The sequence below is a fragment of the Panthera onca genome, chromosome E2 (genome assembly GCF_046562875.1).
Source record: "Panthera onca isolate mPanOnc1 chromosome E2, mPanOnc1 haplotype 2, whole genome shotgun sequence".
Lineage (NCBI taxonomy): Eukaryota > Metazoa > Chordata > Mammalia > Carnivora > Felidae > Panthera > Panthera onca.
This window is the reverse complement of record NC_138353.1, coordinates 43,494,906-43,522,639: the sequence shown is the minus strand read 5'-3', so window position 1 is coordinate 43,522,639 and position 27,734 is coordinate 43,494,906. Positions and strand designations below refer to the sequence as shown.

At 51.7% G+C, this 27,734-nt stretch overlaps 1 protein-coding gene and 1 long non-coding RNA gene across 5 annotated transcripts in view; one reads left to right on the top strand and one right to left on the bottom strand.

Moving 5' to 3' along the window:
- Positions 1-27,734, top strand: part of SMPD3 (sphingomyelin phosphodiesterase 3) — an 80,326-nt gene that overhangs the window by 37,356 nt on the left and 15,236 nt on the right. Inside the window, exons 2-3 of one of the 4 annotated variants that reach the window (XM_060650361.3) lie at positions 18,734-18,799; positions 26,845-26,948. The gene's annotated coding sequence lies outside the window, so the exon portion shown is untranslated. Of the gene's footprint in view, positions 1-18,688; positions 18,800-26,844; positions 26,949-27,734 lie in introns of those variants that run through there. The other 3 variants (XM_060650362.3, XM_060650359.3, XM_060650360.3) reach the window with 3 other exon arrangements.
- LOC144614623 (uncharacterized) overlaps positions 4,267-27,734 on the bottom strand; it is a 33,566-nt gene continuing 10,098 nt past the window's right edge. The window contains exons 4-8 of the long non-coding RNA XR_013552509.2: positions 25,593-27,138; positions 18,664-19,044; positions 16,331-16,496; positions 8,604-11,012; positions 4,267-8,318 (exon numbers count right to left, since the gene is read on the bottom strand). This is a non-coding gene — a long non-coding RNA (uncharacterized LOC144614623). The remainder of the gene's footprint in view (positions 8,319-8,603; positions 11,013-16,330; positions 16,497-18,663; positions 19,045-25,592; positions 27,139-27,734) is intronic.

The window sequence follows — 27,734 nt, the reverse complement described above, 5'->3', positions numbered from 1 at the left end:
CACTGCCCTCCTCCAGGCCCACAGGGGCATCCTGGCCTCAGAGCAGTACAGCCACATGGTCTCGTTCTGCTGGCTTCTCAAACTTCACACCTTCGTGTTGAGCAGCAGCCACCTCCCATTCTGCCACAGTGCCAGTGACGCCCAACTGATTCCTCACTTACACAGAACTTGCTAGCATCTGCTGCAAAGTCTGGGCAGTTCCCGCCCTGACATTTTGGGTGCCGTGTTCCTGCCCTCAGCGGGCTTCGCTCTGCCTCCACTCTCTCTGTCAATGATAGGGTTGGGGCCTATCCCTCTCACTCTCTATTTTGCCTACACTACTTGTAGCGGGAGTGTTGGGCCCTTCATCTGGCTTATGTTATAAGTCCTTCTGTATGTCTGGGGAAATTTTTGAGTTAAAAAAACAAAAAACCCAAGCTCTATTCCAGTATATCCATTCATAGTGGCAGAGAGATAATATGACTCTCTGTTGAACCCTGTGGCAAGGTGAGGATTCGTAGTCGGGGATGCCCCTGCCCTCGCAGCTTTCTAGGAGTCTTAGGAGTCCGATGTCAGGCTGATTTAAATCCAGTCGCTTATGCAGTTTATTCTTAACCCCTTCGCTTAGAGCTGCCAAGTTTCGTGTATAAAAATATAGGACAGTCCTACCCCTGGGGCTGGGGGTGGTGGCGAGACAGGGAGGGGAATTCGTGCGTCATTTGTGCATGGAACTCACAGTGGCATCTGAATTGACGACACCAACAGTGTTCAGGTCGGTGGGGCCATCCCAGGTCCGTGGACAACAAGGACCAGCCCTCAGCTCTCCCAGCTTCCCTCTCCCCGCTTCCGCGAGGAGCATCTCCCCCCAACCCCCCAGCCCCAGCCCTGTGCTTCCTATAGTCCTCATGGAGTAATCAGTTTATATTCCCACCGCCAGCACTTGCTGGGCACTTGTGTGTGCCGGCCACTGAGCTATGGGTCTTCTTCCTTTTTTTTTTTTTTTTTAACTTTTATTTTTTATTTTGAGAGAGAGAATGCGTGAGTGGGGGAGGAGCAGAGAGAAAGGAGAGAGCGAGAAGCCCACGGGGCTTGAACCACCAGCCGAAGTCAGCACTTAACTGACTGAGCCACTCAGGTGCCCTGAGCTGTGGGTCCTCTAAGTGCTGTCCTCAGTCCTCCAGAGGTAGAGTCAGGAGCAGGGAAGTGCCTCTCCAGCGTCTTCACAGTGCTCGATTCCCACAGCACTCAGGGGACAGGCAGGACTGGATGCCCTACTTCCCACGAAGGGTCACGGAGGCCATGAGGCTCGCCTGAGTGGGTTCTAAGCTCAGCTTCCTCTTCCGAGGGTGGAACCCACCAATGTCAAGGACATGAGACTTAGGGAAGAAAGCTGGCGGGTCCTTCAAGCTCCAGGAAATGATAACAAGCTCAGTAATCATGACCACACCAAATGCCGGGCTCTGAGCCAGGCACTATGACAGGACACCTTGATCTGGCGTGACTGACATACTATTCAAATCCCCACCTCAGAGATGAAGCAAACCGGGCCCCAGAGGGGAAACCTGACTTATCCAAATCCTCCCAGCTTGGCAGGAGGTCTGCTGCTGTGCCCAGAGGCAGCGCCCCCCCACCTTAGACGCCAAGCCCCCAGCACAGACCCTGTGTGGGTAGGACATGAGGGACACAAACACCCTGCCTTTGCCACAAGCATGTCTTGCTTGCAGATACATCTGTCCTCCTGGGGGCTTGATGTCCAGGCCACGGCCCTCCTCCCTCCCTGCATCGCACCCTTCCCCTCTGCCAGCATATCCGGACCTCTGGGGCCTCCAGAGACTGCCTGCCCGAGCCTGGGACTTCATTTCTCAGAAAAGGCATTCCCTGCTGGGACCAAAATGAGGCCTCCAGGGATTTTTCAAAGAAAATGGTGAAACACAAAGGCTCTTTAGAGCAGCACAGGAATCTGCGCTGAGTAATTGAGGATGAAAGGCGGCTGCAAACCAACTGTAAAACGCAGTGCCTGCTGGAATCCCACCCTAAAGCCAGCTGGGAGCACGGCTAGAGACAGGTCAGCATTGTTCATGAGATCCCCTCCCCCCACACGCCCCTCCTGTAGCCCTTGGGAGACCTGACACAAGTCTGCCCAAGGGGACCCCTTCCGGTGAGTGCCCCATCACAAGGGCCAAGGCAGACCCTTGTAAAATGAGGCCCCAAATCACAGCTGACTAACCCCTCTAACGCTTCGTAACTGCCCATCTGCTTCTGGGCAGGTCCATCCACAAGTTCCCCACAGTGAGAGCTAAAAACTAGAAGATTCGATTGTTGTCACTGAGAGTTGCAAAAAAAATGCCCCCACTACGTTGCAAATGGTGTTTGTTGTTTTATGAATACATTTCCCATTTTTAGCTTCCTATCATCCTCCAACACTGAGTGGCTACTAGTAGCTGGCAGATACCCAAGGGGTGCTGGCACCCTGTCCATGCCCGCCTGGGGTTCTCAACCCAGGGGAGACAGAGCCATGTTTGAGTTCTTTATGGGCAAAATATACCAGGCACTGTCTAGGCAGAGCAGAGAAAAGGAACCCAGCCTCTTCCTGAGGACGGGCCAGACACGCTAAATACCTGGGTCCTGGTCCCAAGTGATTCATTCATCAGTGAACCAACTGATCAAATCCGAGCTATCCCAGGTTCACCCAGATCTTAGTGGGAGTGTCTATCATTGTTGCCCAAGTTTTGCCTCTCACAAAAAAATTTCAAAACCCATCTCTTCCTTTCTCAATATTTAAAAAATATCCCCCCATGTTCCCAAAAGTTCCCTCTACCTCTCTTTTTTATAAAGTCATGGAAAGTTAGTCAAGAATTGACATAGTTTGTCCATTTTAGTAGTTGAACTATGTAATTAATTATGTTTCCCTTCTCACCTTGGATTCCAGGAAGCTCAGAGCTAAATTTAGAGGTTGGTCACAAAAGTCAGGTTAGCCATTGTAGTTAGAAAATTTGTATGCTCTTTTCTGACTGCTTTCTAATTTCCCATTTCTATTTTAATAACCTCACTGTCGTATCTTTTGTTATAAATCTCTACAAATTCTTTTTTGATAAGAGGAGAGAATAAATTAAGTCAATTTTTAAAAAGGAATACTCTCGAAGCATTCTTGCAAAAGAGGTTATTGATTATTTAAATTATCTTTTTCCAAGGAAGATAGCATTAATTTATGCCTATGAGCAGTGTTCCCCTCACTGCCATGATGCTGTCTCACACATGAATTTGGTAAATTGATGGGGACGTTCTCATTGCCTATGGTTTATTTTCCCTTAAAAGCCCTTAGCAACCTGTGTGCAAATCAATGTAACTTGCCAAGACACATTTACGGTTAGCAATAATTGTAACGTGCCTGGACCTGCACCTCAAATGTTTCACCTCAAGCAAGATTCCTGTCCCCTTTAATCTCCTGATCGAGCTTCCGCCCCAAGTTGGGCCCCCATACTTCAATTTCACTGAGAAGTAATTTGAAGACCACATTAATGAACAAATAGCCTGGAACACCCATCTGATTTTAGAAGATTCCCTCAGGCGAGCATTAAATCCTCAGTCTCCACCACCCCCATCCCCTGCCCTGATGTGCTGCTGTGAGCAACTTTCATTCCTACCACAGCTGATTGTGTTCTGCAAATGTTTGTAAATTTCAGTGGCCGTGTCTCCTCCACGCTAGGGTGAGCTTCCGCCCCCTGAAACTGTGTTTTCTGAGCCTTTTGTGTCTCCTAATGGTGCCTGGAACATTTTGCACATGATAAGGAACTCAAATAAAATGAACAATAAGCGTCCCCAACCAGCTAGAGCTTTTTATGAGGCTCTCAATGAAAACACTGAACCGCATCGACGTCTGATCAAGGCAAACATCTGGAGATGCCAGTGGCAGATGCCCAATTATGCTGAGGCTGATGAATGGGCACAGAGTTATTTGGGGATCAGCAGCATCACTCAGCTGGGCCCGCTGCTACTTAGGCGCCAGCCTTCCCCCTCCCACTGCACCATGCTGGCCTGGAGGGGGCTGGGAACACTTGCCCACCTACCAGCCCAAGCACTCCAGCTACCCACAACCACAGGTCTATTGCCCTGTTCCCAAGGAAGAGGAGGGCCAGGTTAAATTCACTTTCTCATTCGCTTATCCATTTCACAGAAACAGCGTATTTTCTATAAGAAAGTGTTAATTATACCATATACCATCAAATGTCACTAAGCGATAACCAGACGTTCAGGAGGTTGACATGTATATTTTTCAAGTAGCCCTGTGATTTATTATCTAATTTAGGTAAACGGCAAATAGTGATATCATAATAGCCCCCTTTTCTTCTGGTTTCCGCCTCATTGTCTCTGGGTATAGAATAAGAAATGAATCATCAAATGAGCCCCATGGGAAGAAGCACAAGCTAGCTAAGGGCATAGGCTCTAGCGACACAACCCCGGGGCTTCAAATCCCAACCTTGCTGCTGACCGAAGGCAAAAGCTGTGACCTCTGAGAGCGTCCCAGACTAGGACTGGGTTGAGGATTGAGTGAGATAAGCTGTGAGGCACTGGGTCCGGCATAAAGAATGTTCTCCTTTCCTTCCTTCTGTGTTAGTTGTTGAGTCTTGGGTTGAGGGAAGAGGGACGTCTCCGGATTTTCACTCGCAAGTAAGGCCCGGCTGGGAGAGGGGCACGTGCCCACATCAGCCTCCAAACTGCACCGAGCAAGGAGGGGGAGTGAAGTGAAGGTTGAACCATGAGGGGCTGTGCCTGTGCTAGGCCAACCTGTGGCTGAGCCAGCATGTCTCCAGGGCCTGTGCCATGTTTATTTATGATTCTGAAAGAGAAAAAGGCCTCTTAGGCCACATGCTTTACACCAAGCCGCCATATTCATGCGACCGACCATTAGGCCTCCCAGACAGAATGATTCTGTGCGTCTCCTTTTTAAATTTTTAAATGTTTATTTATTTTTGAGAGGGAGAGACAGAGCGCAAGTGGGGAGGGGGCAGAGAGAGAGAGGGAGACACAGAATCCGAAGCAGGCTCCAGGCTCTGAGCTGTCAGCACAGAGCCCGACGCGGGGCTCGAACCTACAAACCGTGAGATCATGACCTGAGCCGAAGTTGGCCACTTAACCGACTGAGCCACCCAGGCGCCCCTGTGCATCTCCTTTCATGGAGCATGGCCGGGCAGCCACTAGAGGCGTGGGAACCGTGCCGGCCAGGCCAGCAAGACTGAAGATGCAAGGCAGGTGTGAGAGCCAAGCCTGTGGCCACAAACCCTCATTAAAACACCTGTCTTGGGGGAAGAAACCCCACTGTCTGAACCCAAAAGCTGGAGATTAAACAAGTGATAAATCCCCAAAGTTAAAAATCAAATCAGCAGAAGAGGGAAATCCCATTTTCTGAGAGTTACCAAACATCTGGGTAGGAGCCAGGTTCTACCCCGGCTTGGCCCACCGAACCTCGCCAGTCTGCACCCTGTGACTGGAGCTACAGGGGGGAAACTCACAGCTTCCCCACTTCTAGCCAAGAACAGGGCCTCCCACAAGGTTCCAGGTGACTACAGTGGTCTGGTCAAGTACGGTGCCTCTTGTTTCCAGTTTGGGTGGGCAGGTTTCTGTTCTATGTTATGTTCTTGGAAACATTGTTTCTTGCTGTCATGACCCCCAGGTTTCTGTACTGGACTGAGCTGCAAACACAACCGCCTCCGGGAGCTAGTCCCTCAATGGCAGGGATCTAGGTGACTCCCTCCTCCTCCTTGAGAGACCCCGACTTGACCCTACAGTCCGGCTACCGAAAGTCCCTTGCCAGACCCTCCGTGTGCACCACTCTCTGCACACCCACTCTTGTGTTTTCCCAACTGTGGTCATGAGGATATGAAGAGAGAACAGAGAAACCATGCCAGGGGTTGTAATGCTACCTGCCATCCTGGCCATGGCGCAGCCCTACCAGGAAGGGCTTGTGCTTCCTGGCAGAGAAAGGGCATGGACAGCTCTCTTTCCCAACAGCTCTCAGCCTTGGCCCCTCCGACTCCTGTGTAACTCTTCTAATCACGGGCGGGCCCTCTGTAAGGATGGGAGCCTTCTCTCCTCCGTCACAGGAAGATCCAGTGGAGTATTCTTCGGGGCGTGATACCTGGCCACCAGTTTTCAAAATGATCCAGGGTGAATTATCTTGCAAATGATGAGACATCAGCAAATCCATTCTAATTCACTCCATTTAAAACTTTTGTTTTCCATAAAGGATTAGGTTAGAAAAGAATTTAATCACACCAAATCCACTTCCCAAATGGTTACAGATCCTAAGATCAAGAGTAATGATCAGAAGAAAAGACTAAAGTCCTGATGTCGAGCAGTCATGTTTGGTGCTTAACTGATCAAACCAGCCTTCCTGACACCAAGAAGCAGCCTTCCTCCAGGCTGGGGGCGCTGTCTGTGGTGTTTTTGAGCACAAATGAAGACACAGGTAGAGGTGAGATCAGGACACTTTTCTTTACACGGCGATCATTCTGACCTGCAGCAAATTTGCAATGGTGTCTGCTACGAGCCAGGTGCTGTTCCGGGTGCTCTGGACAAGACGGACGTAAGCATTGCCTTCATGGAGCTTCGCCTTCTAGTGGAGGAAGAAAGACCATGTGGAAATGCATCATGTGTTAAGTGGTTATATTTTGGAAAGAAAAATGGAGGAGGGTAAGGGCACAGAGGGTGATGGAAGGGGGCATTAAGTTTGCATGGGGTGGCACAGGCTATTCCAAGGGGGTGGCATCGAGTGGGGACCTGAGTACAGTGAAGGAGTGGGCCACGCGGACATCGGCAGCAGGTGATGCACCACCCTGAGACAGCATCTACAGATCCACTCTCCAGCTTCCATGGGGGAGGACTAGTTCGTCATCAGGGGAGCGGAGCCTCCTCACTAGCAAGTCAGCAGAGTGTGTTTCTGTCCAAAGAGCCATTCTCGCTCTTCCCAGCAGCTTCTTGGAAGCCTCCTAACTCAGCACACACCGGCTTCCCGGCGGAATGATGTTCCAATTTAGGGTTGCGTTCCCGGCTAAGACACCAGCGTCCAATCAGGCTCCGACCAGCCATTGCCTTAAACACTCCCTCAGAGCACCCACAGTGCTCCATAACCAGTCTGACTACTGGAGGGACACCCCACATCTTCTGCCACCAGTATAAATGTGTCCACTGACCTCACAGGGCCCTGCTCTGTGGGGCTCTTACAGCTGGTATTAAGATGAAAAGCCCAACCGAGTCATGATGCTGGCCTGAAGCTTGTCTGCAGACTATGACAAATGTACATGCTGGCGTCAGTCCCAGGTTCAGGCCCACCACCCAGACTCAGCCCCCTTACTGGAACCTGTATGTCTCACACCATCCCCGTTTTATAGGGGAGAGAAATGAGGCCTATCTGAAGAGGTGGGTGCTTTATCACTCAGGGTTCAATCAAGGAGGCAGAATCGCTGTAAGTGTGGTGGAATAAGGAATTTATCATAGGAGTTAGACCTTAACAACTGTGAGAGGAGACAGGGGGGCGAGAGTCCAAACAAGGGACTTGGTGGATCAAAGGTCACCAGCCAGCCCTAGTGTGGGTGAAGAGGTGTTGAAGCTTGCACAGAGGTCTGGAAGGCAGGCCCATACAGCTAAGGGAGGCTGGGGTAGAAGTCTATGGAACATTGTCGGCTCTTAGCGGCCACTGCTTCTGTAAGTTTGCAAACACTGTCTGGTGTGGGTCTGGTGTGGGCCTTGCTGTTGGTCAACTCGGCTGGCAGTTGGGAAGGAAGTGGGGACATAAAGTTCGATCCGATGCAAAAGTAACAGATCCAGGGTATCTGGGTGGCTCGGTCGGTTGAGCATCCAACTCTTGATTTCAGCTCAGGTCATGATCCCAGGGTCATGGGATTGAATCCCACATTGGAGTGTGGAGTCTGCTTAAGATTCTCTCTCTCTGCCCTTCTCCCCCACTCATTCTCTCTCTCTCTCTCAAAGAAACAAACAAAAAGTAACAGATCCAATCACGATCACCCAATCAATAATCTGATTATTATTTAGCCTACGTGACTCCCAAACCACCAATCAAAAGAGAAATTCTATCCCACTCAGAGCTGGGGAGGAAGTCTGCCAATATACCTAAGCTCTGTAGCTAAGAGTTTTAGGATCCTCGGGCACAGAAGGGGTAGCAACAGCCAGCCCTGCCCACCATCTGATCGCCCAGGTTGGCTTTTGAACAGGAAGGTGTTCCAGGCGTCCAGGCACTTGTGTCAAGATTTGAAGGATGAGCCACGGGCAGGATGAGACTGAGGTATGCAGGTGGCCACTCCAAAAGATGCCCTTGTCTGTGCCTGGAACACACGAGTATATGTAATAACGTACAGTACTGGAAAAGTTTGTCTCTTCCACTTAATTTTTAAAACTGTCAGCAAATGGGTTCTTCTTGTCTGAGTCTAATCCAACCACCACTGTTGGCTATCTCACAGGACCAGCTTCTGTATCTTGATAAATGTTACTTAGAGCCACCATATTGAATTAGGAGCTGATTATATCTGATTTACCCTGTAACAGAGTTAGGTCCATTTCCCAGGATGTAGCAGAAGGGCCTGATGGTCACCAAACTGATCCATAATTACCTTATAAAATTGCAGTCCAAATGGGTCGTGTCAACAAGGGCCTCCAACTAAGGGGGCACCCCAGCAGAGCTGGGCAGGACTTGACAAGAAGCGCCACAGCTGCTGGTACCGCCACAGAGCTCCCTTACCCACGGCCATGGCGCATGTATTTGAGGGTGGCCCCTTCCAGAGGCCACGTGTCAAGGGCAGGAGGTGGGCGCGGGAGACTCTGTGGCAGGGTAGATGGAGAAGCGCTCTGGCTTCAGAGTCAGATGGATCTGGGTTCAAATCCCACCTCCTCCACTGTGATCTTGGGCAGTGTGCTTCATCTCTCAGAGGTTCAGCTTCCACGTCTGTACAAAGGCGACAACAGTAGCCGCTCTGCTGCGCTGTAGAGTGGAGAGGTGTGATGATGGCAGGAACTTGGCCTCAGCCCCACGCACTCAGGAGCTTCAGGGTATCATGGACATCACTGACATACCCCATCTGTAAAGAGATGCTCTCCTCTAGACAAGGTCACTACAGAAGCCATGTCAATACCTGGCTGCTGGGGGTGTCCTCAGTCAATGGGGACAGGCAATGACAAGCTGGTAGTGTGGGCAAGAAGCAGCTGATTGGGCACCGAGTCCTCCCAGAGCATGGGGACCGCCAGCCAGCCCCACGTGGTAGTCAGCTCTTCCGGGGCAGCCTGGGCCTGCAGGGCCCTTCTGTGTGGGTGTTTCTAAGATGGGGTGGATGGCACTTAGCTCTTCTGGACCTTATGGGACTGGAAGTGATCCTCTCCAGTCCCACTATTCTCCATCCCAGGCAGCAGACATGTCAGGGACAAGGTGACCAGATGTGCAGTGGGGCATCAGGCAGGCTGCGGGGCAGTGGGAGTAGGAATGGGCGCCCCCGCCCCAACCTGCATCTGCAGCCTGGGCAGTCCTGATTTTGGATCCTGAAGTGACCTCCCCCACCCCTACCCAGAGGGACCATTTTCTTCTCTCAGCGTTTGAAAGAGAGTCCCAGAGCCTCGAGGTGCCGGGAGAGGCTCTGTGGCCTGAGGAGGCCTTGCACCGAGCCAACAGCCGCAGCCTCGGTGTTTCGAAATGATAGAGGGACTGTTCATCAATATTTTAAAAAAGAAATGTAATCAGAGGTTGGTGAACCCCCAGAGCTCCTGGCCGCGGATGTCAAAGGTTTCCTTGAACCCGAGACGGGAACGGAATGAAAAAAGGCCGCAGACGTGGTCCGTCGCGGTGTGTCCTGCCACAAACCCCGCCTGCAGGCGCTCCCCACCGAGGCTTGGAAAAGGTTCTGTGGCGAGTGGAACAGCAGGTCACACACATCCACGTTCTTTCACTCCCAGGTGGTTTTTCCTTCTAAACTTGGGAACATGGATGTTCTATTTTAAGAACATTAATTACCGTCCAACTTTAACGTGCTGATGTGAACAACAATAACAACAACAACAAAACAACCCAAATTGGAACTGAGGAAAGGAAACAAAAGTAATTCATGGAGTAATTTGGTGTTCACATCCTTTACGTTTGCCTGAGAACATTTGTCTAATGCATTTACTCCTGCTCAAGAGAAGTGAATAGCCGGCTTTTTGGTGGTTTCTGGAGAACGAAGCGAGGGCTGGCCACACTGGCCTTGGGGATGCCAGCTGGGGCCACCTCAGGCCAGGAGCCCTCCTCAGGGCTCAAAGAGGTAGTGTCAGGAAGGTAAAAATAGAGCGAGGGATTCGGCAACAGCTTTGACACATGGTTTTCTCATCCAGGGACTGCCACGTAGGGCCCTCCTTTTCCAGCTATTCTAAGTGAAAACGAAAAAATGTAAGATTATCTGAGAACTAAATAAAAAAACACAGGGCTATATTTTAGCCACCTTTTTTGCGTTCTTCTGCCTTCTCCCAAGTGCTCGTTTTGGCTCCTTTTTCTTCACCAAGACAAAAATGGGATGAGTCCCGTGGTTCTGGCCTTGACCCCCTTTTGTCCTCTGCCTGTCCTCATCCACAGCTGTGCCTACAGCACGGGGTCCACGTGGCCACAGTTCAGGCACATTCCACACACCTGCCTGCCTTTTGGACAGCCCCCTCCTCCTATGAGGCCCCTAACTTCCCAGAACCAGATTCAGCATCTCCCTTGGGGAGCCGCATCTGGGGCATATTCCCCCCCCCCCCCCCCTCAACGTTGTCCTTCCCCACAGCCTTGTCTGAATACTGGTAGCCAGGACTGTTTGGTATGTGACCCTGGTCTCAGCCTCTTCAGAGGCAGGGATGGGAGCAATGGGTGCTCCCTATGGGAGTCCCTAATAATAAATGTGAGGGGAGACTGGGAAGGCTTCCCTGAGAAAGAGACATTCCAGCTCAGGTCGAAGGGGAGGAGCAGCTGGCCAGGTGAGCAGGGGTTCCAGCGCGATGGGACAGTGTGAGCAAAGACCTGCCTTGGAAGAGACCAGGGACTGTAGGAGGAAACAGGAGGGCTCTGGAGGCACGAGCAGGGAGGATAAGGTTGGTGAGGAGTGACACAGGAGAGGACGGTGGACCCAGGGCATAGGTTTTATCCTGGGGGTGTTTTCAGCTGGGAAGGTGCTGGGGTTTGTAAGTAGAAAGAGGATTCTGGCTTCTGTGTGGAAACGAACGGTGGAGGCAAGGCTGAAGGACCCAGTGAGAGATGATGGGGCTTGACCACGGTCCCCCTGACTCCCAGAGATGCCCCCCAACAATATCTATGCCTGGCTGCTGCTGGCTCACACCTTCCCAGCCACCCCAGCTCTCTGCCCAGACAGACGTTCAAGACAACAATCCATGGACCGATTCGCACTCAGGTGTTAAGGACAAATAGTGGCGCCATCCACTTCATATGTCTCCGGGACACAGGAGGGTGGCAGCAAAGAGGGAAGGGTGGTAGCTACCAGCCTTCCCAGACTTCTGGGGGGTTCCTTCCCTGTCTGTGGGTCCCTTCTGAGCATTAGAGAGCCATGTGGGGGTCAAAACTGGCCAGGACGGGGCCACAGATAAGTCTTAATCACAGAGTCTAGGCTCTGCCACACTAGCTGTGTGATTCCAGAATCTCCCTTTACACAAGGCAGCCTAAGTGATGCACTAGTTCAAACAATTGGGAAGTTTTCTCATAGCTCCTGCTGTGCCACCTGCTACACACAGAGGGAATTGAACCTTTCGGTAATTGACATTCTGGTCTGGCTAGAAACCATTGTATTAATCCAATCAAGGTTCCCTGAGTGCCTTTCAGGGACTGGCCCCTATGCTCAGTGCTCAGGGGGTTCTAGGCTATGAGTCCAATGCCTGGTGGGTGTGCGATTGAGGGATGGGGGCTGACAGCTGTAGAGTTGAGCCGTAGAGGATGGGTGCCAGGTGGACCAACCGGGGAGGGTGTTCCGGACACTGGGGACAGCATGTGCAAAGGCACGGAGGCGTGAATGAGCATGGTATGTTCCAGGAAAGACGAAAGCTAGAGGTTGAGACTGTGAGAACAAATCAGTGGGAGGGAAGGAAAGGCAGAAGTGAGACTGAGGAAGGCTGGGCCTCATCACCAGGGGCCCCCAAACCAGGCTAGGTAGATGGATTTGTTCTGTGAGCAGAGGGAGATCTGTAGGCACTGGACAGAATGAATGGGCAGAGAGAACTCAGCAGTTCGTGGTAGAGATCCCAGCTTGGACGTGAGCATGGTGGACGGCCCCCACGGGCCATGTAACTCTGCAGGCGAGAAGTGAGGAGGCCCGAGGAGGGAGGGAAGAGGAGCTGCAGGGACCAGAAATGGACTACGGAGCTGGTAGTAACTGGCTTTGACTCTGGACATGACAGGTTGAGGGTGATGGGAAGGCCCAAGAACAGAGCCTCTGCCCACTGACCAACTGACTGACGGGGGCTGGGCCCACTGAAGCTTCCAGGGGACGGAACTCCGCTCTCTGCCTTCCCTCCACTGCTTTCGGTCTCCCTCTGCCTTTCTCTCTTCTCTAACTGCCACCAAGAGAAAATCAAATACTTTTTAATTGTATAATAATACTACTCTAAAAAAATTAGTAAGTGGAATGTTTTCTATTTCCTTTTCAAAATGAAAAGCAAAGTTATCTGTACATGGTCTCTCATGTGTATGAATGCCTAGATTTTTATTTTCCCTTGGTATATTTAAAAAAAAAAAAGCCATTTCAGGCATCAGGATGAGATTTGGCAACAGCCCTTTGGTGCCCAGCTGCCCCTAGTGCCCTCCGTGCCACCCGAGAGAGCTCAGGCTGGGCGGCACACCAGGGCTCACCACCCAAGGGTGCATGTAAGACCCTGACCTGACAGCTCTTCACCTGTGGGATCTTCAGATCTTCCCTCCAAGTCAGAGGGCACGTTCTGAAACCCCAAGACGATGACATTTTGATAAAGTTTTAAAAAGCGATCTTACTTTGCAAGACAAACAGCTAATAAAATAGATTCTTTTTTGGTAACCACCCATACACCAATCAATCTGTCACTCGGAAAACTGTTTCCTGAGAGGTGTGAAATGAGGCCACTCTGGAGTTCTGTGGGAACAGAGAGACCCCAAGAAGCCTTCCACTCCCAGACTATACTTGCCACCCCAAAACAGGGAAACTATCAGATTCAGGGTACAGGAAATACACAGAGGATCAGTTGCTCAGTCAATACCAACTTTTGAAAGATGAGCAGGAGGCGGCTGACCCACTGTTTACGTGCAGCCGGCCCACACTGTCACGTGTATCTTGCCTGTTTCTTTTCTTTTTTTTTTTTTTTTTTTTTTTTTTTTTTTTTGCCTGTTTCTTTTCAATTCCTTCCCTATTGGGAAAAAAATTTTAAGTAAATGTTTCCCACCTAGGGGGCTTACAGAGTGAGTCATAACATGGGGGGCCTCCTCTGTGCTGCAGCCTTTCAAGGAAGAACTTAAAACAAAGGACCATTTCAGCACCACCATCAGAAATCAAAAGGAGAAGCCACAGTCATAAGATATGTCCCTTCTGTGCCCACCGAGGCCACCATCAGAATAGACACTCTCACTTCCTGCATGCTACCTTTGTATCTCTGCTTGGCTGCTGCTTGCCTTTTCTACCTTTATTTTCCTTTAACTCTAATTCCCTCACTGCTAGAAAAAAAAAAAGTCTCATTATATTGTACATAGAACAAAGTTTAAGTCATCTTAAATCTTCTTTGGAACAAGATGGAATAAATGGTTGTTAACCAGAACCTCCCTCAAAGCAGCTCTAACTGCAGAATTCTGCTGCACCTAGAAGCTCAGCAGGCCCTTGCAAGTGCTAAATGCAGAATAGCAATGTCTGCACACAGTAGGCCCTCAATAAATGTCCACACATTTGTTTTTTAAATGATGGAATCTGAAAGGACCCAGGAACAAATAAGATGAACTTACTGGGAAAAAAAGTGACAAAAAACATTACTAACAAGAACAGATCATAACCGGGGGAAAAAAAAAAAGGCTGTAATTCCATGGTGGAAACCATAAAAGAATTGAAACATGTCTGGAAGCAGTAGTTCGGATAACTGAAACAATAGAGCAGAGAAAGCAGTGATGTTGAGGACAAAGCAAGACATCAAACCAGAAATACAGATAAAAGACAACAATCAAAGGCACACATAACCCACCTGGGAATGGGAAATGGTGTCACAGCCCTACAGAAGTTGAGAGAAAGATAAATGGGATGAGGTATATACCATGAGGAAACCTCAGAAAAGAAACAATACAAGAAAAGTTTCCAGAGATGAGAAACAGCTCAGCCTAGAAATAAAGAACGCACACAGTGTGCCTTTCAAGTGTAACTCTGAGAGAAAGAAATCAGCATTTGCTAGTTACAATGTGGTGTGATAAATGATCTGGCAGGCTGAAGGGAGATATGTTCTTTTGCAATTGGATAAGAATGATGAAAGAACTGATATCATAAATAGTGAGGATAAGATGAATCTCAGGAAGAAATGTGCAATTCGAACCATGCATGAGTACCCTAATCACATGTCAGTTATGCTCCTAAGTAAGACTTGCTCTGGGTAAGTAGAAGAAAACAGACTCCTTTAAAAATTGGGGAGAATTTGTGCACAATTATACAACAAAAAAGAGAGAAGGGATGGTTGACTTTTTATAAAAATATGAAAGACAAAACCTGATCCAACATTCATTGGAATTAGAATGGACCAGTTGAAAAAGAAAGAATAGGTGATCTGACAAAATTCAGCCACTCCTAAGATTTAACCTACACTCTAATAATTCCCCAGTCTTGCTCCAGCCCAGACCTGTCTGCTGAGCTCTGGGTCAGAATATCCCATTGCCACCTGGACACATCCATGCACATGTCCCTCAACACCACAACCCTGCCTTCACCCACCCCACCCATGGCCAGTGAGCAACTTCAGCACCCATACAGTTGGATGAACTGGAAGCCTCTGCATTCATTCCTGGTCCTCTGCCATGCTCCCCGTGCTCAATCCCATCCACTTGTGTTAGTCTGCTGGGGCTGCCATAACAAAATATCAGACTAGGGGGCTTAAACAACGGAAATGTATTTTCTTACAATTCTGGAGGCCAGAAACCCAAGATCAAGGTTCTGGCTGATTGGGTTTCTGATGAGATCTCTCCTTCTGGCTTTGCAGTCTTCACATGGCCTTTCCCCAATGCATGGGTGAGGCCTTGAGATCTCTTAGATGTCTTTTTTATAAGGACACTAATCTGATTGGATCATGGTCTCACCCTTATGACTTCATTTAACCTTAATCACTTCCTTAGAGGCCTCATCTCAAATACAGCCACCTTGGGGGTTAGGGCTGTAATATACGGATTTGGTGGGGAGCAGCTCCTCTCACAGGCCATTCCTAGAAGTGACTCTGGGGTACTTCTGCACCCTGCCAATGAGGTCTCCACCAAGTGCGCAGACAGGCCATGTGAGTATGCCTGTCCAGCCATGCCTCTCCTCTTGCCATGGTGCTGGAGGTTTACGGTAACTCCTTCACCAAAGTTCATTCAAGACCTTTCCCCAAGGCCAGCAGCTGCTTCTCACCCTCACCCCAAGGGGATTCCACCAACCCAGCCTAGTCCCAGGCTGACCCTGACACTCAGCCAGAGGGCTGTGTGACTTTGCAAACGTTTCCAAACATCTCTGGGCTTGAACCTCATCAAAGATACTTGGCCCCAGCATTACCATGTGAATAAATAAATCAACCTCCTAAGGCGTCAGGCCCTTTGCACACATCATTTCTGGAAGTTTAAAGTCAGAAGGAAAGGAGAAACTGTAGAAAGAAAGTAGAAACTGAGGCTTGGAGAGATGCCCCTGCCAGAAGAGACCACTCCTTCCTGGACTAGGGAGCAGGTCCATCCAGCTCCAGAAATGGTTCTGCTGACTGGGGTGTATCTCAGGAGAGGTAGAGGTATTCAGGAACCTGGACCAAGCATCCAAGGACATGGTCTCACTTAGAGCTGCACGTCCATCAGAGGTCACCCCAGGTGCTGGTCTGCGGTCTAGAGGCCTGTGGGCTAGAGGCTCCTGGTGGACAAGCAGGCAGGCGCGTGCTGAGGACCACTGCTGGATCCCCAGACACTGCCTCGCTGTGCTGGGTAAACAGCCCACTTTCCATGCCCGCCCCCCAGGCTCGCCCTGCCCAACTCCTGCTGCCTATTTAAACAAGAGGCCCCGACTCCACTCGGCCCAGGCACCACCAGCTTCCGGAGCTAGAAGAGCAGCCCTGCAGGCCTCGCTCACTCGGGGATGAAAGGTCCTTCTGTTTCACCATTTCCTACCGGTGCGTTTTGAACGATGATGCTGAGCTGGGTTGTAGCGGGAGCCGATTCTGCTGGCCTACGAGTGTATTGAGATGTGTAGCTGGCCTGAGGGAGGCTCTGATTGAATTTTTCCCATTTTGAATCCTTGACTTGATGTGATCTTATTTTCAAAGAGGGTGAAAGCCTGTAGTTTGTGAAAGGACAGAGGAGAGCATATTTCAAAACAAGGTCTGGCTGAGAATATCAATGATCTGACATGTTTTTCTTTTCTTTTGAGAAAAAAAAAGGTCCTGTAATTTCATTTCCCCTTGGAAACCCCTCCCTAGATAGTCAGTTCCTGTCAGTTAATTCTATTTTGAAAAACCATGCAGAGAATTTTTTACAAGAGTCTGGTGGGGAAGAGAGGTTGTGTAGCTGGAGGGGGACAATTTGGAGAATGTCTGGGGACACAGGGCCTCCTTGAGAAGCTTCTCCTTGGGAGCTGAGGAGTGAGCTCCTCCCCATCCGAGCGTGGAGGGAGCTGAGAGTTGCATTGGTTGCGCTGGCCCAGGAGAGGCCTGCCTCCTCCATGTCCACTTCTAGATGCTTGTCAGCCTGTGGCCTAGGGTCAGGTCAGCCCAGGAAGAGGGTGAACAGAGGTGCATGCAGGTCATCAGCCTACAGAGGGTGAAGAGGCAGAGGTCCCAGGGACAGAAAACAAGACCTGCCTGGAGGCCACCCTCTGACCTCCCAGCAGGCTGGACTCCCCAGGCTACGGGTGGGGAGGGATGCCTGCCAGGTGGTTAACTCAGAAGAAACAAGCTAGAGTGTCCACATGGGAAAAAGGGCCCCTAGGGGAACACATGTCCCAGGGTCTACGGCTTCCTTCTTCCCACCCTAATCTGTCAACATCTCATGCTCATTTGTCCTGGTCATAGCTGCCCAGGACCCTCGAGTGACACCCCCCCACCCCCAGTGTTACCAAGAAGGAGGCATCTGAGACTCAGACGGATGGCAGACCCAGGACTAGAACCCAGGTCACCCGGAAGCTTCTCGATGTGGATTCCTAGGCAGGAGGGAAGCCAGTTGCCTGCCAAGTGAAGAAACACTCCTTCCAGCCCTTCTGCAACATCTTTGGCTTGTGGGCAGGGGGACTGGGACTTAAATTTCAGATTCTTCTGAAATACAGTTTGGGTGATTTGCAAACTAAGTGTGTATAAAGGATGGAAGCTGGTCCAGAGGAGCGCTGGGGAGTAACGGTTGCCTCGACATGTCACAGTGGTAGAGAGGGCTTTGGTCCCGGCAGCCAAACTGGCTGGATTAGGTGGAGGGCCAAGGGGCGCCGCACACGGAGCCTGGCGGGGTGGGGGTTGAACTTCCTGGGCCGGGTCCAGGAGCCTGGCGGGGTGGGGGTTGAACTTCCTGGGCCGGGTCCAGGAGGCCAGGCCCGGAGCCAAGGATGGGTCTGGAAAGTCGAGGACCAGACTTGGGACTGGAAGGCGGGACTAAAGAGTCAGAATAGCGCCTCAAACCAGGAGGCGCGGTCCAAGAGGGGCGTGGAGGCCTAGGAAGAGGGGGCGGGGCCAGAGTGTCGAGGGTGGGGTCAATACCCGAGGCCAGGGGCGAGGTTAGAAGGGCAGGGCGGGACCAGAGAGCGAGACCCAGCCTACCAACCCCCATTGGGGCGCTTGTGTCTGGAGCTGCTTATGCTCAGGCCAAGCCAGCAGGAGATACAGGGAGCCGGTGGCATCTTGTCCAAGGCCTCCCCTCACACGAGTGCTCTCCCAATCATCTTCTAAGTAGACCCTGTTGAGGTCACGAAGTGTCTCTGCTGAGCGTCCCCTAAGCCAGCCTATCTTCACCCTTATCTGCTGTGAAAGCCCTCTCTTTCTCTCCACGCGGCTTTCTCCTCCACCCGACCCGGGTCCCGGTGGCCACTCTCCATCTTCTGCTGCCTGGGTTCAGTTCTCTCCACCCCCACATATCTTTGTGAGGCGGAGATTACAACGAGCTCCTGGGGGAAAACTCCAATTGTTCTAGCTTCGCCTATCAGATCAAACCCAGGCCCCGAGGCTGGAGCTCTGAATTCGCCTCTCTCCCGTCCCGACCCTGCACACCCTCAGCGGCCTGGCCCAGGTCCAGCTGTCCACGAGGAGGTTTCATCCCTCCCGCCCGTCAGGCAGAGTCCTCCCCACTTGTCAACCCTCCGACCCCCAGGCCTGTGCACATTTGTCGCAGAAACCTCAGCCCCCACCCCCTCTAGCTGTACTTCGTCTGCAAGGACCCGGTCCACACCCTCCCCTTGGCGACGTGGAGGGTGTGGCGCAGCCTCTGGCGCAGGTGGGGCCCCTTGGTCTTTGTACCTGGCTCACCTGTTCTGGGCTGCTGGATGGCTGTCGGTTGAGTTCCGGACACCTCTGTGAACCGCTCATCTCGTTTCAGGTCCTGACTGCAGTGGCGCCCCCTCTTCAGACGAAGATCAAGAGGGTCCCAGTGGCTCCTCCTCAGGTAAGATAGGGGTTTCTGGAGAGGGTGGGAGTTGCCTCTCCAGGCCTCCCCTCGTAGGCTGATTAGTGTTTTATATAAAGAGGTGCTGGGTGAGATTGTTTAAGAAAAGGTTCTGCTGCTTGGTTTAAAAGTTTGAAAACACAGCTGCGCAGTAAGCCATCAGGGGGCTGGCGGTCTGATCCTGTCCAGAACTCCCTCTTGTGGAGTAGAATGCCAGTGGAGGGGCGTGTCTCACACACCCAAATCTATGGAGAAAATACAAATTCCTTTGATACCTAGGGACATAATTGAGGTAACACTTCGCAAAAATGAAGGAATACAAGTTAAATATCTTGGGAAATGTAACCAGATATCATTACCCACTAAACTATTGAAAAATGTTTTAATTGCTTAAAACCCAGAGCTGGTAAGGATGCTATGAAACAAGCACTGTCAAACAACTGGTGGAAAGTAATTTGGGCAGGGGGTGGGGAGCTGACACTTGCCTACTATGTGCCCAACACAGCTATAGTCAGGTGACGGACTAAAATATTGAGTGCTTGCAAGGGGGGACAAAGTCCTCAGAGTTAGAAAGCAAAACCTGCATTCTCTGGGACTGGGAGTAGAGGAGGGGTGGGGCTGAGCAGCTCCCAGGCTGCTGGTGTCAGTCACAAGAGCAGGGTCCCTGGTCTACAGAGACAATCCATAGGACCACCACTTCCACCTTTTGCTTTGAGGAATGGCATTTGCCAACATTGCTCAAGATCAAATTCTGTTTCTAGCTTGGAAAATCTGAAGATGTGAGGGGCTGGTCACCCTTCTGGTGTGCAAGACTGCAAATGTGTGCAATAAGTAGATGGACAGAAACTGCCAGGTGTCTAGAGAGAAATGACCTGTTTCATCCAGGTCAAAGGTCCTCTGGCCATAGAGCCAAGGACTGGCTGGGACTTGGTAAACAGAACATCATTGTGACTTTCTGACCCCAAGCCCCCTGCTGAGGCCTCATCCCTGCACACAGATGGTGGCTACCAGGGAACAACCCCAGCAGAGGCATGGAGACCTAGAAGGGTATGGAGGGGAACTGCGCACAGCCCCTGGGACTTCAGAAATAGGAGGCGATGCAGAGTGATCAGGATGCTGAGTCTGGCCTGCCCTTCCCTGCCAGGTGTTTGGGCATCTTCCTGGGGTCAGCAGGAGCCACTGAAGAGTTTAGCAGGGAAGTAATGTGGTCTACTGTGTAGTTTTAAAAGACCTCAGTAGCTGCCATGTGGACCAGAAGAAGGGAGGCCAGCTGCAAGGAGACAGGTGGGAGGGGGTGGGGCCTGACCCCGACACACCCCTGGGAATGGATATGAGGGGTCAGGGAGGTAGAACTGTGGTCCGGTGGGAAGAGGCATGGTATGGAGGAGGTCCAGAGCCTCAGGGATGATTCAGGAGACAGAGCTGGTGGTGGGGCAGTGGAGGAAGAGGTGATCTATCAGGAGAGACACCTGGGAACAGATGACCCTGAAGGATCAACCAAGAGAGGAGAAGAGTCAGAGGAAGGTCTAGCTCCTCAGGGTAGGCAGAGGAGGAGGAGACAACAACAGGCTCTGAGAAGAAGCAGACCCAGAGACAGGAAAGGAACGAGAAGGATGGTGGTTCCAGGACCGAGGGCAGAGAGCAGAAGGACAGATGAGGATCAAGTGGCTTGCACCTCCCACTGGGCCTATTTTTAAAAGTAAAATCAGGTTGAAATTGCATAGAGTGTTTTCTCATTGGTGCTGACCTCTGTTCTGGCAATTTTCTCTCCAGAACTTTACCAGAAAGCACGGTGAGACACCCTGTCTACCTTCTGTCTGGCTGTGAGGGTGGTGCAGGGAGCTTCAAACTAGGGGGCTGCCCAGACACTCAGCCATCCAGAGCGTCGCTCGGCCCTCCCTGCTCTGAGCAGAAGACTGGCTCCAGGCTAGCCTGATCTGTGTGGTGTCAGTGGGAAGCCACTGGGACATTCTAAACATTTAAGTTAAACAAGCCCAACTCAGGATAAACTGTCAGTGAATGCGCTGGATCCTCCCTCCAGGCCCATTTTCCACAACTGCTCCTCCCGGCGTCTCCTCCCCGGCCTCCTGGGACTTGGTGGGTCATTGTGGTCAGGGCTTGGCCCTGCAGCCTGGACTGAGTGGCTCTGCCTCCCACATGCCTACTCGCAGCTCTCTCCGACTCTCCACTTCATCTCCCTCCCTTGCTACTGCTTGCTACACCCACCACCTACCACCTTCCTGTCTCAATGCCCTTGAGAAGGACACCCCCACACTAAAATATACACACCTAGAAAGCAAAGGCTCCACCCCCGGAAATTCCCAGGACCTTGCTGTGAAATCCCAAGTAGTCACAGTGCTGCATCTGACTCATCAGAGCTGGATTTCGAGCTCCCCCACAAGCTCCCAGGCCTCCCCCCCCCCCCCCCCCGCGCCAGCCCCGGCATGCACCGCTCAGCCAGCACAACCCAGCAGTGTCTGACCCCCAACCATTAAGCATAGGTTGCTGTATCCATCTCCATCTGCACCACCTCAGTGGACTCTTGACATTCCCTCCTGCCTGTCCCCTGTGGGCCTTGCTTGGCCCCTGGAACCAACCTGTACACTGATCCCTGGTAGAAGTTTTCAGGGGATTTACTTCCCCATGCCCATGGATTTACTTTGCTACTTGTATCACTAGCAGTGGCCTCTTCTCTGAGCAGAAATGGTTTCCACTAAAAATTAAAAGATTATGGCTCAGCTTCCCTGATGCCTCATGGTCCTGAGTGGGAATGGACTGTTCAGAACATACCCTGAGAGAATGGGAAGGAGTGAGCTCCCTACCTGGTCTGGATTTAGGGCAGAGGAACATCATTATTGCCATTTAAAATGAAGATCTTTCTTGAAGAGATTTAGGTCTGGAGGGTGGATCTAGTTATATACCTGGGAAACTGAGGGCTGTTGATCAGTAAGGCCTTGTTTTTGGTAAATGGATTGATGAAACAAAGCCAGAAGCCTTCCTCTATTGGTCAGGCTGGGATGGGCTATGCTGCGGTTTATAATCTTAAGTTTTCTTTTCATTCCTACTACACGTGGGTTAGCTGGGGCCCTGCTCCGTGTGTCCTCACCTTGGGACCCAGGCTGATGGAGCAGCCACCATCTTGAATGCTGCAGGTAGATGTGGCAAAGGGAGAGAACTCTGGAAGGTCTCACGCCTGCTGTTAAGGACTCTGGCCCCGCAGTGACCCATATCATTTTCACTCACAGCTCATCTGTCAGATGGAGCTGGTCACATTATTCCACCCAGCCTGGTCCACAAGGACACCAGGAAGCGCATCCCTGCCTCAATGCCCGGAAAGCAGGCTCTGGCCTCGCCAGGGGCTAGAGGAAGTAAGGCAGGAGTCCTAGCCTAGACTTGGAAGCGGCGGTAGAGACAAAAAGGGAAACATCTGCCCAACTCTTCACAAAGATAAAGCGTGCTTATAAGTAGTCATTCCTGAATGGAGACATGTCACTGTCTACACTAGCATGTCTATACCAGCAATCTGAGGACACGAAGCCTCTTTGGCCAGACCCAAGGGTTCCTGTTTCCCTTTTCACAAGTGCAGGATTCAGTAGCCAAGAACTGTGTAGAAATGCTACCACGACCAGAGGGGTAGGCGTTAGTTGGAACCCAGAGCCTCAGAAGACCCTTGGAAGGCAAGTTTGGTGGCAGCAGTTAGAGGGAACTTGGGGGCTATAGATCCCCACCATCTCTTCTCCCCTGGCTTTGCTGGGGACAAATGACTAATTCACAGTCTTACGCAAAAGAAGCTCAACATCTCATTCATGGGGGAAGCTGACTCCAGCAGCCCCCAATCCTTATACATTCTGGAGTGGGTGCTGAAACCCCACAGGCAGGTCAGAGGCCGTCTAAGTCAGGCAGTCTTTGGTTTAGCCTGAGTGGGGTTTCCTCTCTCAGGAGGAGGGAGTTCTTGCCCATTCTCTCAGAGCGAGGTGCTCCAGTGGTAACGTGTGTGAGGAAGGACCTGAGTATGGCAGAGGCCTCGGACTCCAGGCCTCTGCGAGGGCCCAGGATGAGTGCCTGAGTGCTCCGTGGTACACGAGACCCAGCCTCTGTCCAGAAAACCCAGTTGCCCAGGGCTGCAGGGAGCCTTGGCGAGACACTCATGCCTGATTTTATTTACTCATTCACACTGATTTGCTTTTTGATCTCTGCATAAATTCTCCTTTAGGACTCAGTTTGTTAAATGTTCTTTGCACAGAAAACTTTAGGTTGAATGTGAAATGATTCCCTTCAGAAGAATTTTAGCAAGTCTGTTCTGTTTTAGGAAGGTTTGTTGTCTTCATCTGTGTTCTCTGATGCCTTGAAATGCCTACACACCACTCAGGCGGCCAATCCATTCCAGGAGGAAATACTGTACTTGAAATGCAGCTGAACACTGGGTCTGCATAAATCCTACCATTTGTGTGGACTTGTATTTAAAGTTCTACTCCCACAGAAAGTATGTTGTCATTTCTTCTTAAGCAAAGGATGTTCCAAGCCTTGTTCAGCTCCTGAACCATTAACATCAGCCCTCATGTCAGGGAAGCAGGGACTTCGCTGGGACAGCAGCCTCACTAGCAGAGCCTGAGAAAAGTGTGATTCCTCCTGGTCTCCATCCCTCAGGAGGGTCTCCCCTGAGGGTGGAAGTAGGGCTGGCCAGAGGGAAGCATGCTGGCACTCAGCCAGTCATGCAGGAGACACCCCAGAGCTCACCTGAGGCAGCTGATGTGACCTGCTGGGCAGTTCCAGGACCCCCTGCTCATGTCTGTTTGTGAGGACCAGCTCGGGCAAAGACCTCAGCACACGGGCAGGCTCAGGCCACTTGAGGTAGGAGCCCCATGCCAGTCTAGATGCTCAGCTATTGGCACGTGCCTCCTGATTTGGGCCTTGCTTAAGGATGTTGAAGCCTCCTCTCTGGTAGTCACAACGGCCTGCTCCAGTCCTGCCTTGGAGCTGCCCTGTCAATGCCCGTGTGGAGAAGACCCTGGAACAGACTGATCTCAGACCTGATTTTCATCATGGAGGAAGCATTCACCCCCAGCTTCCCCATGCCCTGGGCTCAGGTATAGACTTAGGTGCCAACCGCCACCTAGCCTTCTCCTTAATGGCCCCCTTTCTGGTCACCAATAGATGATTCTAGAAAGGCAGAAAGTAGAGGGTGGGGTGCCAGATCTTCAAACTTAGCCCCATTCTGTGATTAAGCACATGGTCTCAGGGCAGCTGCCCCATGGCACTGTTGTAGCACAAGGTCTTGAACCCAGAAGTGTTGCTATTTTAAATATTAGATGGATTTGGCCACCTCTGGCACATATACATCCAACGTGGCTAGAGATTTGCTTTCCAGTCATGCAGGAATCAGCTTCATCTGGGCTTTCTGAGCTCTGACATGGAAATGCCAAGGCTGACTGACTGAAGGGGTGCCACGGAGCTGCTTGCAGCCTGTTCCTATTCTCAGAAACCACGTGATACATTAATAGCTCCCTTGGAAAGTGTCTTTTTGAAAATTTTATGGCCCCTTGGCCTGTACCTGCACAGGTTTCTGCAGAAGCCTGTGACTTGGGCTTGCACAGGCAGCCCCCACCAGACCGTCCTGCCAGGAGAATGAGGCCCCCATGCCCCCTGCACCATCCTCACCCCTTGTTTGGGATAGCAGGGCACCCTGTTGTCAAGCAGCCAACCACACAAGGAGGAAACTGTGAGGGCTCCGGCTGTATCTTGAGGGCCTTTGCAGCAAGAAAATTAACAGTAGTAGCAGTAACAAAAATATTACTAGAGATGTGGCAGGCACTGTGCTAAGTCTTCATACATCATTTCCAACTACCCTGAGCTAGTTATGTTATTATAGATGCCTAACAGATATGGAAATCACAGCTCAGAGTCAGTGGCCTGGCACCCGACTTTGTGCTTGCAACATCTGCACTGCTGTCTCCTGAGGGATGCTCAAACCATAGCGGCACAAACCCCAGGCACCAGTTCCTGCAGGGCCTTCCAGAACTCAGGAGAAAGTCCCCCACCCCCATCCTTTGCCCAGTGGGCAGGCCATGAGGTGCCACAGAAGTGTACCCAGGAGACAAACTGATTAAGAATTGAGTTTTAGAAAGATCAGGTCGCTGGTATATATTAGATAGGATCTCTTTGATGGCAAGCGACAGAAACGCAACTTTGACTAGAGCAAAGGAAATGGTAATTTGGTAACTCACTCATTAGAAAGTCTGGGGTGGTGTTGTCTTCAGGCCCAGGGAAACTGGAGCTCAAAATGTCACCAGGACTCCCCTTCCAGCCCTAAGGTCTATTTACCTTTGAATTAGATTTGTTCTCAAGGAAGGCTCCAGAAGCTTCAGGCTCTTAGTGCCTCCACCTCAGAGAAAATGCAGGCCTCTTTCCTGAGAGGTCCAGTAAGAGCACCCATGAGAGCGTGGGTCGTATGACCATTCACCTTGCGATCAGGGGGCTGTGGTGCCGGTTGACTTAGTGTGGCTCACTGCTCTCCCCTCGGATTGGAGGGGGACAGACAAAAGCAGGTCTGCCACCCTCAGAGAGGTGGAGCAGGCTCAGACTTGGGTCTGTGCTGGTGCTAGAGACTCCATCAGGTGCTCTCAGGCTGCTGGGGCGGGGGGGGGCCCGATGTGCAAACAGACATGTGCCTGGTTAGCGGGCCAGCTGGGGGTGTGTAGGGAAGAGAGGGTATAGGCAGGATGGGGAAGTCAGGGAGAGCTTCAGAAAGAAGGGGGCAGGTACTCTGGATCTAGAAGGGTGAATGGGCATTTACCTGACACACCATGTCACTGGGAGTCGCTGCTATGGCACACGTGTTAATGCCAGACCCCATTTCTGTGGATTTCAGGGATTAGCCTGGATTTGCCTGACCCGCATCACTTTTAAAGGCGTCCTCTTCAGTCTTTCTTTCTGTCCTCCCAATGACGAATTGACTCCAAGTTTCAGCAGATCAGAGCTCATGTTGCTATGCCAACCCTTGTGCGGCTGGCATCCAGGCAGAAATGGGCCGGCCCGATCTCGGCGCCACCGGCGGATGCAGGCACATTTGAGTAATTGGATTGGAGGGATCCTCTCGGTCTTTCCTGCAGAAACCTGGGGCTTGGCCCAATGCCTGTTTAGACATGAGCCTGTGGACACAGAGAGGATAGGAGGAGGTCCCTCTGCCCCAGGATTCCCAGCCCAGCTGCTGGGAAGACAGGGCTCAGCAGGCATACGGACCAGAGCAAAGGGCTATGAAGGAGGGACAGGTCCCACCCTACACCCAGCCTGGGGCAACTCCCAACCCTCATCAACTTCCCCCAAAGTTCCCCAAAGCTCAGAGATCCCTCAAGACAGTTCAGGCTTCCTTGAAGGGGCCAGGGCTGGCCTTGGCCAGCAGGACTGGTCTGGCTTGCTTACTTTCCTGCTGCAGGAAAAATTCAAGTCCAAAGTCAACCTTCATCTGGGACCCTCTGAGCCCCAGTGCAGCAGGCCTTGTGTACCAGCATGCCTGCCAGGTCCATTTCCCAGGGAAGTGGGAAGTGGGGTGGCTACCCTGGTGCCAGTGCCACCTGGTGCCTGTAGCAGAGGTCCCGCCCACTGCAGCTTCCCCGGGGCAGCTGCTGGGAACCTCCCCCCAATCTTCAACACCAAACAGGACAGGCCTGGCCAGGCCCTATTCCTGCAGATGCCCTCCCCAAGGGATAGCAGATCAGCTGGTCCCCGACATCTCAGGGAGGTGTATGGGGGAGCAGCTTTGGCTTAGCTCGGCCTCTGAGCAGTCCAAGTCTTCCCTTCCTGTGCTGAGGCATCTGCAGGTCAGGTCACCACAGATACCAGTAACCCACAGGACCCTGATGTAGAGCTTCTCTCTGTCAATGTCCTGTGCCTGCCCAGGAGTGGCCAGCCTGTGACCACCTCTTTCTCTCCCATCTGGACTCCAAACCTCCCCAGGCAACTTCCCCTCCTTGCTGGATCAGCCTGCAAACCTCTCTGCTCCCTCCGTCTGCCCTGGTTCTGCAGCCCAGTCTCCTTGTCACAATTAGGCCCCATCCAGTCCTCACTGTAGGGAGAGGAACACGTTTGTGAAGGCCAGCAGCTCCAGCCTAAACAGTGCAGATGGGTCTCTGAGGATCTGAAAGCATCACAGGTCAGTCAGGAGCTTAGAGGATCAGGATCGGGGGCAGGGGGTGCGGCTCAGGCTGCCCCCAGCACAGTGCACGGAACCAGCTTGTACCATCTTCAAAATCCACTGAATCCACAGGTCAGGCTGAGCAGCCAGGACACACAGGAGCCAGCTTCAGGGGAGGCGGCTCCTTCCTGACCTGGTCAGGGAGGTCCTACAAGGAAGAGGAGGGAAGGTAGGGAAGGATTAATCCTCATGATTAGCCCTGGAAGGCAGATATTGCTACCACTATGCCATAGATAACGAGACAGGATCAGCAAGCCTGACCCTCCAACCCAAGCTGAGTGTTGAGCAGGGCAGTTGGAAGTGAGGGGGCAAGTCTGAGGTCTCCATTTGTAGGACAGAGGTTGACTCCCAAGAGCCCTCCCTTGGGGCACTGGGTAGCCCCCCACAGTGACCCCAGAGCTCAGGAGTGACCATGAGGAACTGACGGTATCTGGGACTCAAGCCCAGCTCTGGAGACCATGGTATGGGGGCAGGGGAGGGGGCATCCTGAGCAATCCTGGAATCCACTCACCAGGGCTTATAAAAGGGAGAAACCCAGGAGTGATTGTTGCTTTAAATAGGAACCTGAAAGAGCAATCCAGCATGTGGGGTTGAGTGGCTATAGTTCAGCACATGTGGCCTTTGAGGAACCTGTCACCCTGATCAGAGATGCCCATGGTAGACTTTGCTTGGCAAGATGCCAGTTCTAGAACAGGGAAGCAGAGAACTGGGGCATGGAGGTGACGAAGGCATGCCTCACTGGGA